Genomic DNA, 12,331 nt, shown 5'->3' with positions numbered 1-12,331 from the left:
TACTGGCAACTAAACCCTGGGCCACTGCAAGAGCAGGAAGTGCTCCTTGTCCACCAAGACATCTTTTCAGTGCCTTCATCCCCTTGAGTCCACCTTTCCTATGTCTAAAAACATCCGTCATGGTGTATTTCCAGCCTTCTCCGTTTATACTTTCGTCTACTCGTCTCTTTGCTCCTTTGGTATAGCAGCCCACCCAGTTCTAACAGCTTCTTACTATGAATAGAGTACAGGAAACGTGGAGTAGTACGCTTCCATTTCACTTCTCCCTTTCTTAGTGATGTCTCTTATCACTCTCTCTCTTGCTCTAGTCATTAGAAAATTTCTTCTTTGGCATGCACTGATGTTTTGACAAACTGCTGTATATTTTTTCAGATGGATGGATTTAAGCTTGAATTACTATTTGTTTTACACTCATCTTACATTTTTGTCTGTTTTTCTTTCATATTGATGAATAATTTTTTTCTTTTTAAATTCATATATTAACAAACCTTTCTGTGAAGTAGATTTACTTTTCATTTTACCCTCGGGTTCTTTATGTATACCTTATATAAACCAAACTACTGAAATTTAATATCAAATTATTCCACATACAATATGGAAACTTTATAATAGTATAATTTCCTCCTATACTTTTATTTTAGTGATATCTATATATCATATAGATATAGATATGACTTTGCTTGAAGGACATTATAACCAGGCTTTATATCTACTCTAGTGAGATTGTTGAATGACATGTATATGTGTGTATGTATATATATGTATGTATTGTATGCAGACACATACATACTACATCTGTATGCATCGTAAGTCTATCAGTGCATAATAGTTTTCACTGTAAAAATTATGTTCACTAAAGTAGTTCAAAGGAAAAGAAAAGTCTAATTTGTGTTGCATTTACCATTTCTAGTGTTGTTGCTTTACTTTTTCTTTACTTTCTTGGTGTCACTGAGTGAGTTTCAGGCAAAAAAATATTCTTTAGCATTTCCTGTAGTGACAGTTTCTTGGCAATGAACTCATCAGACTTTTGCTTATTTGAATGTGCTCGAAGCATACCCTTTACTATTGATATAGCATTCTTTCTAGGTGTGTAGTCTCCTGCACCATCCCTCATCAGTACTTTAAATTCGCTGTCCAATGTCTTCTGTAATTTCTAGTGAGATGCTGTTACTCTTATATCTGAAATAGCTGGGATTTTTTTTAGATGCTTTCAAGATTTTTCTCTTTTTTGGCTTTTGACCAACTGAACACAGTGCATTTAGAAGTGTTTTCTGGTCAGGCAGTGGTGGCACACACCCTTAATCCCAGTGTTTGGGATGCAGAAGCAATTGGATCTGTGTGAGTTCAAGGGCACCCTGTGCTATAGGAGGTTGAATCAGTCTAAAGGAGAAACAGGACCAGGTGTTGGTGGCTCACACTTTTAATACCAGCACTCAGGAGGCAGAGGTAGGTGGATCTCTGATTTTGAGGCTAGCCTGGTCTACAAAGTGAGTTTCAGGACAGTCAGGGCTACACAGGGAAACCCTATCTTGAAAAACCAAAAAAGAACAAAAGAGTGTTTTCTGATCTTTTCCTCTTCTCTTCTTCCTCTTCCCCCTCCTCACTGAGTAGCTCTGGCTAGCTGGAATTCGTCATATTGACCAGGCTGATTTCTGCCTCTCATATCCTAGAAGCAAAAGTACACACCACCGCACAAGGCTCCTTTTCTTTCTTTCTTTTTCAAATGTTTGGTCTTAAGGTCTAACTAACACAGTCTTTTTTTTTTTTTTTCCACATACGCTAGGCACTAATTGTGGCCCCAGCCCAACAGCAGGTTTTTGTTTGTTTGTTTGTGATTTTTGTTGTTGCTATCTCCGTATTTGAGTATTTTCAGCTTGAGGTTTGCTCAATTTCTAGGCTGTATATTTATGCTTTTGCTTTAAATTTGCAAAATGCATTGGCTTTTATGTTTTTCATATAGATGGGGGGGGGGGCAGGAGCCGAGGTTACGAAGTTTCATACGCAGCATGCCAGCTGAAAGTGTGACCGAGGCTGCATGGTCCTTCCAGGAAAACACACATAAGTGGCTAGTGACAGGAAGTTCCATCCTTTGCTGTAGAAATCAGTCTGTATGAAAGAGACAACAGCCAAAATACTTTGAAAATTTAAAGAAAATTCTTTCTACTCAATTATTTTAATATAAGCTAGAAACAATATAAGGGGTAATCAGACGACTGCCGCCGCAAGAGGATGAGACCCAGCTCCTTTCAGTTAATTTGTGACGCGAAATATGATGTTTTATTTTTATTTTTTTTATTTTTTTATTTTTTGTTTTTTCGAGACAGGGTTTCTCTGTGGCTTTGGAGCCTGTCCTGGAACTAGCTCTGTAGACCAGGCTGGCCTCAAACTCACAGAGATCCGCCTGCCTCTGCCTTCCGAGTGCTGGGATTAAAGGCATGCGCCACCATCGCCCGGCGCGAAATATGATGTTAACAAGCATATACGTCCACGTGGAGAAAAGAGATTAATGTACTCAAATTGTTAAGCAACCATAGCATTAAAGAATTATATTAAACTCCTAATTTGAAGTTAAAAATCTAAGAATTTAAGGCGTAGTTTAGTGGCGCATGCCTTGTAATTTCATTGTTTGGAAACTGAGGTAGGAGTTTCAGGTTAGCCATTGCAAAGGGATAATCTATCTTTGAAAATCCAAATAAAGAAAAAACAGATGCCAAGAGTTTTCACCAGACATGGTGATACATGCCTATAATTCCAACGCTCCAGAGGGTTGCAAGTGTAAGTCCACCCTAGGCTGTATATCAATAGCCTGCCCAACCTTCCCACACAAGAAAAGGAATGCTAGAATTTAGAATTAGAAGCATGATAAACTCAAACTTATCATGATCAAGATGACTGGCTAATCATATTAGTGGTAAGAACCGACTGAAGAGAGAATTCCCCCTTTGAGTTCAGATTCTGGATGTAACACTAGTATTCCAGTTGTAGGTGCCCCTAGGAGAGGGTGATGCCCTTCCGTATCAGATCTAATCTGGCGGTACCTCTCTTTCTTACTGGCCCTATGCTTCAAGTTATTCCTACTGGCTGCTTCTTTTAGGTTCTTGGCAACAGTATTTTGAATCTCAACACAAAGCAGACACTTGTATCTTTCCTTTGCAAACCTTGCGCCAGAGACAGGAGTTTCTTTTGAAATATCACTTGCATTCACCTAAACATTGCCAGATAACTGGATTATCTTTATGGGTAGAACACAGCCGTGTTTAATAGCTTGGACATAGCAATCATAACTGGCATTATGAAGTACTGGGTACCCTTTTAAGAAGCCTATTGTGTTGATCTAGCATGTTGAAAACATGGCACATATTACTAAAGTAACAACTACTGCCATAAATTCAGGCACACGACATAGGAAAAAGGGAGCTCAGCATACACATAGTGTTAGCCAGTCTGTTCAGATATCTCCGAACAATCTATCAGCAGTATATATGTGATTGAGATGGTTGCAGTTTTGGCATTAAAAATTCCATCCCATAGCTGTTCATCTAACTTGAATCCACAAAATATTACATCTCTGTCAGAGTGATATCTTTGTTTGATCGTAAAACGTTCAGCCAGTGCTCACATGTTGGCTTTGTGTTCTCATTTCTTTCTTCCTTTGGATAATATATTTTAAGCACTTTCCAAAACATAAATCATTGTATATCCACGGCGTCCTTTTTAAAATAAGCATGTTGTATGACTAAAATCCCCAACAAGGAAAGTAAGATAGAGAAAACTTAGATGACCTGATGCAATGACAGGTTTGGGGTTTTGAATCCAGGTGAACTGGCTCATGAGCTACTGTACTTTATCACAACACTGAAGTCAAAAGCGCTGGGGGAATTGACTCAATCTTTTTGGGGATCTTATTTTGAGAAGACAAAATTGCAGAGTCCAAGAATACTTTTCAATCTGTTTTCAATAGGGAGGCATTAAACATGGGGTTAAAGATTGCTTGGCAGCTAAAGTACTTGGTAGGCAAGCAAGAGAACTAGAGTTCAAATCTTCGGAACCCATGGAAAATGCTGGCTAGGCACAGTGGCTCACCTGTAATCACAGCCTCAGAAGACAGAGGCAGAAATCCCCAAACAAGCCCAACAGCAAGATTAGCTTCATCAGGTTTCATTAAGAAACAGACATTGCCTCAAAAGCTTAAACTGGAAGAGCAATTGTCCTTTCATCAATGAACTAGATGATATATCAATTTTTATTTTTAAATATATCTGCTATTGGCTGGAGGAGCAGAAGGATCTCCCGCAACAAACTGTAGCACGAATTATTTGCTATTATACAAGCAGTGATGTTTTTATTCATAAAAGAAACACAGAATTATAAAGCGAAATCTTATTTGTGAGTTGTCTGGTAACCAGACAATTACAATGTGTGGTTCACTTGCAAAATGCTTTCCTAATGTTTATGCTTATTATCAATCAGCATTGTTCCTTCCTTCAGGGCTCACTTAATGATGCTAAGGAAAAAATGAATTCTAGTTTCTGTCTTATTAAGTACTACATTTTAAGCCAGAACATACACTATTTTACAAGACTACTGTTGTAGAACCATTTGCTTCTTGTTCCAGAAATATCACTAAAGGTGACATCTGCCTTCTGGATAACTTGAAAATATATGTATCTATTCATTTCGTTGATAAGATATAGAACTAGATTTTAGAATATCCAGAAGCTCCTTTGGTACCCATTTTCAGTGCAATGGTGTAATAGAAATAACCATTCATAGTAAAAAGAATCATGGTATTATGTAGTGATTCAGCCCTTTATGGTTACGCAGCCCACAATGGGGTCCATAATGTCCAAGAGATTGTGGTCTAGATGCCTTCTGCTCCTCAGACAGATACTGCCACGGTCGAATCATGCCTATCATAGGAACCATGGACATCCAAGTTGATGAGAGATTACCACCTGTCTTAAATGCCCTGGAAGTGGAGGGCAGGAAGACCAGGCTGGTTCTGAAGGCGGCCCAGTAGTACTTTGGTGAGAACACCATAAGAGCCATCATATGGGTGGATAGAAGACTTAGTTAGAGGCCAGAAAGTACTGGATTCAAATGCAGCAATCAAAATTTTTCTTGAGCCCAAACCCTGGACAGAATCCTGAATACTTTGGAGAACCTTGGGGGTAAGAAAGGCGCTATTTGTCTGGGCGTTTCCCCCTGATATATTTTGGTTTCTGATTTTGTGTTTTTATGGGACCTCTGTGTATGTGAACATGTATATATCTGTGTACCTTTGTGTTCCTAATGGGTTTCCTTTTTGCTATTTGCATTTGGGAGAAGACATTGAAACTATAGCAAGAAGAGAAAGCAGGCACATGATCTAGGTGTTATGGTTTAAATCTAAAACTGTCCCTGAGAATGTCATATATTAAAAGTTGATTGCTAGCTGATGGGTGCTTTTTGTTTGTGTTGCTGGGTGGGGAGGGGGTCTCATTTTGTGGGCCTGGCTGGCCTAGAAGTACCATGTTAAACACAAAGAGCCACATTCCTCTCCTCTCCCGGGTTGGGATTAAAGTCAAGAACAACTGCTCCTGGCTTAGCTGGCATGTGTTTGAGAGGTGATTGGATTGCGAAGGCTCTATTGTGTCAATCATCTGGTGAATTCATATATAAAGGGGCTGCTTGCCTGTAATGTGTGCTTAGTACTGCTATTTTTTTTTAAATTGTTGAGCTTTATTTGTAAGTGAAATATTTCCATAGTTGATAAAAGTTTAGCCCTGGCTGTCCTGGAACTCACTCTGTAGACCAGGCTGACCTTGAACTCAAAGATTCGCCAACCTTTATTGCCTGCATACCGAGATTCAAGGCATGTGTCTCCACAATCCAACTGTGATGTTTTTAAATTTTGAAGAAACAGTAAGGTCAGAAAACATCTTACGTTCAAGTAAAAAAAAAAAACAATAAAAATCTATATTAAGGCACACCACATTTAAAATTTTCAAAACAAGTAGCAAAGAAAAAAAATCTAAAATTATCTAGAGCAAAAAGCAATATATGGGTGGTATCAAATTAATAAAGTGCTAAGAAAAATAAACTTTGCCAATCTAGAATACATAGCCATCAAACAATAGTTCAAAACTGAAGATGAAATAGTGATCTTATTACAGATCCATGGGCTAGAAAGGAGCGCAGCAGTACAGCAGCAGGACAAGAAATGAGGAAAACATTCCATGGTGGGGAAAGCTGCGTCCACACAGAAGAGTGAGGAAAATACCGGAAACTCTAACTGTGGGCAAAGAGAAGTATAAACCAAAAACCTGAGATTACTCCCTGGAACCCACATGGCGGAAAGAGAACACTGCGTGTGTCCCTCAAGTTGTCCTCTGACTGCTACTCGGGACCATGCGTACACAGAAAAAAAAATATAAAAAATAAATGAATAAAACATAGCTAAATATGCTTAAAATGTAGTGGATTATCTAAAGTCATAAGACAATCCTGTCTGGTGAGGTTTCTAACACATGGGGGCAAGGGGAGATGGATGGGTCAATGGGTAAAGGTGCTAGGCACACAAAGCTGATAACCAGAGTCTGATCCTCTTAGACTATATAAAGAACCAGATGTGGTGGCAAGCATCTGTAATCCCAACATTCCTATCATGAAGTGAGAGGCAGAGACAGAAGAATGGCCTGGAAGCTGATCAGCCTGCTAACCTGAAGCGTGAAACACAGTAGCCAGGGAGCTCCTGCCTCAACAGGGTGGAAGCAGAGAACCAACTCCAGACAGTGTCCTCTGACTTCTACACGAATGCTATGGCACTCTCTCGTACTTACTCTCTGTCTCTGCCTTTCTCAACAGATGAATTAATCAATAGTAAATCATTAAAACGTATATGAAATTATCTAACAATGACATACATTTTGATGATGTGAATGGGGAGGCAAATACAAGGGCTTGGATGGAGTACCTATAAATCCAAGGTTTAAGGCAGTAGGACAGATCTCCTTTGAGGGTGGAAGTTAACTAGATATACGATCATCTCTGATAAAGCTACCATAAAAATAGCATCGTAGCGATAAGCTAAAAACACCATACTTCATACTTCTGCAGATCTACTTGAAAAATGTTTTGATTTATGATTATCTTTGTTCTGTTATTATAAAACTTCATAGAACCATTTGGGACATGGAACTTGGAGTAACCTGGGTAAACTATCTCTTTTTTTTTTAAAAAAAATTGCTTATATCTAACCATTCACCAAGTTTCAGACACAAAACAAATCTTAATAAATTAAAAATTACTTAAATCATATAAAATATATTCTCTTTCTACAATGGGATTACAACTAGGGCCAGGTAGTGGTGTCTACGCCTTTTATCTCAGCAGTTGGAAGTCAGACGGATCTCTGAATTTGAGGCCAACTGGGTCTATAGTGCCAGTTCTAGGACAGCCAGCCAGGGCTATACAGAGAAATACTATCTCAGAAAACCCAAAACAAACAAAGAACAAAGGAAAACCAAAAGCCACCATTAACAAAGCTAGCCTGTAGCTAATAAGCTGTAGGAGTGGCTAATAAGAACTGCCACGTGGGCACTGGGATCTGAACTGGGGTTCTTTGGAAAAGATGCAAATTCTCTTAACTACGGAGCTACCTCTCCAGGCCCACTTAAAGCAGATTTTTTAAGAGCAGACAATACAATTATAGCTAAAGAAGACCATTTTATGAAGAAGGGTTATTAAATCAAGGAACACAAAAATCCTATGTAAATGTATTTTTTAAAACACAGTTTCTGTGCACATGGACACAACCATGTTGAAATTAGAAAGGTAAATAGAATAATCTACATTTATAGTTATCACTTTTCTATAGCTAATCGCGAAAACAGAGGAAATCAGCATAATATAAAATATTTGAAAACAGTATCAATCACTTCAACTTCAGTGATATTTATAAAACCCTCTCTCCAACAACAGCAGAAATGCATTTTCAAGTACACACTAAGCATAGAGCAAACTATTCACCAAGTTTGAGAAATAAAACAAGTCTTAATAAATCAAAATTACTCCAATCATATGACATATTCTCTGTCTACAATTAGATTAAAATTAGAAACAGCTACAGAATGTTACAGGGAAGAATCTATAAAAATTGAAACCCAGGTAACACATTTCTATGCAACCCAAAGGTCAAAGAAAAATCCAAAGGAAAAAATAGTAAGGAGTTTCAATTAAATGAACATACAACATAGTGGGGTTTTAGTTAGCGAGTAATTTACAGCACTGAATATCTATAATTACAGAAGAAGAAACGATTCAAGTTGACCTCAGCTTCACCTTGAAGAGTCTGGAAAGAGATGAACAAATTAAGCACACAGTGAAGAAAAATGGATATAATAAAGATTAAGTGGAGACGACAAAAATAGGAAGAACTAACAATAAGGACAACAATTGGAGTCAATGACTGGCTTTTGGGTATCATTAATAAAATTTGTAGAGCTCTAACTAGACCAATTAATCAGATAGACAAATAAAAGCAATATAAGTAGCACGTGGCTTGACATAGTCTAGAGATATTCAAGTGGTAATACAAGAATGTGATGAAAACATTTAGTTAACAATTTCAGCAACTTGAGCAAATCGCCAAGTTCTTTGCAGATACACACTATGAAAACCTCCTGCAAGAAAGAGATAGGGCTGGCTGTGGAGCTCAGCAAGAAGACAGCACTGCTCAGTGTGCCTGAGGCCTATTCACATCTTCACCATGGAGAAGAAAGAGGAGGAGATGGAGCAGAAGGTAGAAAAGGATGAGGAAGAACAGAAGAGGGCAAAGATGATGTGAGTAGCACTGTATTAAAAAAAATGAACATTGTTATTCCAACCTTCCCCACAAAAGGAGACTTGAGTCTAGATAATTTCACTTGGAATGTCTTCTTAAACATTTACAGAGAAGCTATACCAATTCTATAGAGTCTTTAGCAAACTTGGGGAAAGGTTACACTACAAAAACTAACAAGAGCCTGTGAAGCCCTGGAGTCAGGGGACAAAGGAAGGACCAACAGATGTGACAGGAAGAGCAATAGCAGCCAAGGCGCCTGTGAAAAGCGAGAAGAGCAAACTGTCAAAAAGCAAAGTGAGATTCGTAAATCAAGGAACAGGAAACCAAAACCAAAACCAAATCTGACTTGTTTGGAAGTATTCTTTCATTTTTAACATTTCCTTCTTAAAGGGTTTTATTAATGTATACTAATCATAAATGGGTTGGTTGTGATCTCTTCATATATGTATGTAATATTTTTACCATATGGATTAGCCACTATTTTCAGTTCTTTTCTTTCTCTCTGGTCAATTTTTGCTTGCCACATACATTCGCTTCTATTTCTCACTTCCTTCTTTCCTCTTTCTTCTTCATTTTCTTTCTGTTTGAGACAGGGTTATTATTTATGTAGTCCTGGCTGTCCTAGAACTCCATATGTAGACAAGGCCGGCCACGAACTCACAGAGATCCTCCTGCTTCTGCCTCTGAGAGATGTTTCTACATCTCTAGTGCTAGAATTCATTGTGTGTATCACCATGTCTAGCTTCTATTTTCAGTTTTTTATATGTGAGTGAAGACATGCAGTATTTGTCTTTGTGAACCTGGCTTATGACATCAGAATCTCTACCTCTATTCGCAACACTGCCGCTAAACAATCCTGCTATCTTATGTCCCTAAGGCACATAAAAAACTGTCCCTAACCCACTTCCAAACAGCTTCTTCACTGTTCTGAAGATAAGTATCTAATCTTCAGTATCACGTGCAAACCCTCTGTGTTCAGATTTCTTCTTTCTCAAGAAAAATCTTCTCTGATGTCATGTCCTGCTATAGTTACATTGCACCTCACTTCGGTGCCTTCCTCTTGTGACAGGTGTCGAGCCTCTTGCAAAGCCAGATGATATTCCACTCATCTGACAAGACTCAGCTTAGGGGTCACATGCTCAAGAAAAACCTTTGGGCCATTGGAGTCTGAGTCAGCGTATGTACCTGAAGTCCACTCAGCATTTTGCACTGGCATGCTACCTAGTATAGCATGTGCCCATAGGAAGTGCGCACACATGTGTCAAATGAGGGAATAAGTAGATGTGCACATAAGGGAATTGGCTTTGGGACTTCTGCAAAACAGAGGACTGAGGATGGCTGGCTCTCAATAAATACTTATTAAACAGAAATAAAAGATTGGATGAGGGATTTCCTTTGGCTATGAAAGCTAGCAAACTTGAGAAAAGTATGATGACTCTGTCAGCGTCTTGTCAACTTTCAATTAATCACTATTATTATGTTTAAAATTCATCTCACGTTTTTGAGATCCTAATATATCATTTCACCATCTTCTTAATTACTAGGAATAAGACTTAATTTGTAGAACTTCGAAAATAAACTATTGCATTTTGTTACAACAGTAGCCCTGACTCTCCATCGCTATTACAATCATTTATGGCTGTTCACTGGTCTTTAGCATCGTGGCCTCCATATTTCCACTGTGCTTCCTTCCAGACCACTCTGAAGACATTTCCAGTGCTCAATAGATCCCAGCGTTTTGTGTGTGTTCAAGCATGAGCTGTTCCTCTTTGTGCATAACAGTAACGAGAGGATTTTTAAAATGAAAGTGCCGAGCGCACATCTAGGTTTTAATGCAAAGAATCATCTCTTAGGTCTCTCTTTCAAATCTGGCTTCCGTGAGCAGATTCTTTCTAAGGATTATGCTACAATTTTCTCAAAAGATCTGTAGACGGGGAACAAGGTGATCAATTCACTCTTGGTTATTAACTGGGCTTTATCTCTTCCAGTCTGTGGCTGTGGAAACCGATAGCACGCAGGAGGCTTGGCAGTATGACAGGCAATTAAGTCACCAAGATGTTCCGCCGTGTATGAGTATTTTCTCACCCTGAGACCTCGAAGTGTAGCCTGCCACTGACATTGTTAGTGATGGAATCAATTAGACAAGACGGGGCTGGCAGGTTAATTTCATATTCTGTGGTGATTATGTATGGCCTGCCATAGAGACCTCCAAGTCGTCTGTTACTGTGTACTTATTTGAGCAGTCACTTGCCTAGCTAAGTATTGGAGTCGGCGACCCTCTTTGGAGCAGAGGAAATCCAAGTTAATATAAGTAAGCAAGTAAATAAAGATCCATTGCCAGTAGCAACTAATGTCACTGAGTTGAAAAACATGACCATCGTTGGAACGGTGTCCAGCTGCCGGCTGATTATGCCCTCCCACAGCACCCTAGAAACTATGCCTGGCTACAGGACACTGAATCAGAGACCGCAATTGAAAGTAAAAGTACCAGATGTTCGGCTGAGATCAAACCCAGGTTAGTAATCTGCTTGTAATAGAGAACACGATTTTCTAAATTTCTGATGAGCTTTTGTGTGGAGGGACAATTTGAGTCTATTTTCCTTTTCATCGGTTGAAGTGATTCAGGCACTGCCGAGGGGGGGAGGCAGACAGCATGGCTGGAGACATTGCTTGCTTTCTGCATGCAGAGTCTCTGTTAGAACAGCTTAGAGTTGCTTTGAGAAATGATTATTTTTTTTTTATTCCCACTTTCCCCCAAGTGAGAGTTTTTGAAAGGTGGAATTGAACCAAATCAGCCTTAAAATATTTCGCAGAGAACAAGAGAGGTGATTTAAGAAATGTAATTGTCTTTTTAATCTCCCTCCTGTTTCACCAAGGCATCCCTCAAAGGCAGGATATTTTTGTCATTAATGAAATCTTAATTAGCATATGTCTAGATCAGTACTCAAGGCTGATCTGGGTCAAAGGCACCTATGATGCGGCTGTGTTACCAGAGGGTTAAGTCGAGTTGGGTAAATTAGGTCTGGGCTCCATGTGTGAGCAGATTGGGAAATACCCAGCAGGGCTCAGCAAATGCATAGGTTGTATTCATGTTATCACGTCTGTTTTCAACCTAATTTTACAAGTGTTACTGTCCCCAGGAATCCTCAGAACACAAGAGAAATGGAAAACAAATACAAAAAAAAGGGAAGAGAAAACAAACCACTGCCCAAATATGACATTTAACTGAGTCTTGCTTCACAAGCTTTTAAAAATGCACCCTAAACCTTTAGCTATTAGTTATAGTTTTAAAGGAATGTACTTATTGAGTCACATACGATTTATTAGTGCCACCATAGGTCCCAGAAGCAAGCGCTGCTTAGGAAATAGTCCTTCAGGGAACCCAGTTTATTTACCAAAAAGGAGCCATCTGTAAAACTGCTCACCTTCCTGCTTGCTAAACAGAGGGACAGAAATGAGAAACGCTGCTGGCCTTTACAACGGAAGACGGATGCAGCTAGGGCAGAC

This window comes from Alexandromys fortis, unplaced genomic scaffold (assembly GCF_014885135.2).
Source record: "Alexandromys fortis isolate MF-2015 unplaced genomic scaffold, M_Fortis_MF-2015_v1.1 scaffold_95, whole genome shotgun sequence".
NCBI lineage: Eukaryota > Metazoa > Chordata > Mammalia > Rodentia > Cricetidae > Alexandromys > Alexandromys fortis.
The sequence above is the reverse complement of the archived record's forward strand: the minus strand, read 5'-3'. Positions refer to the sequence as shown.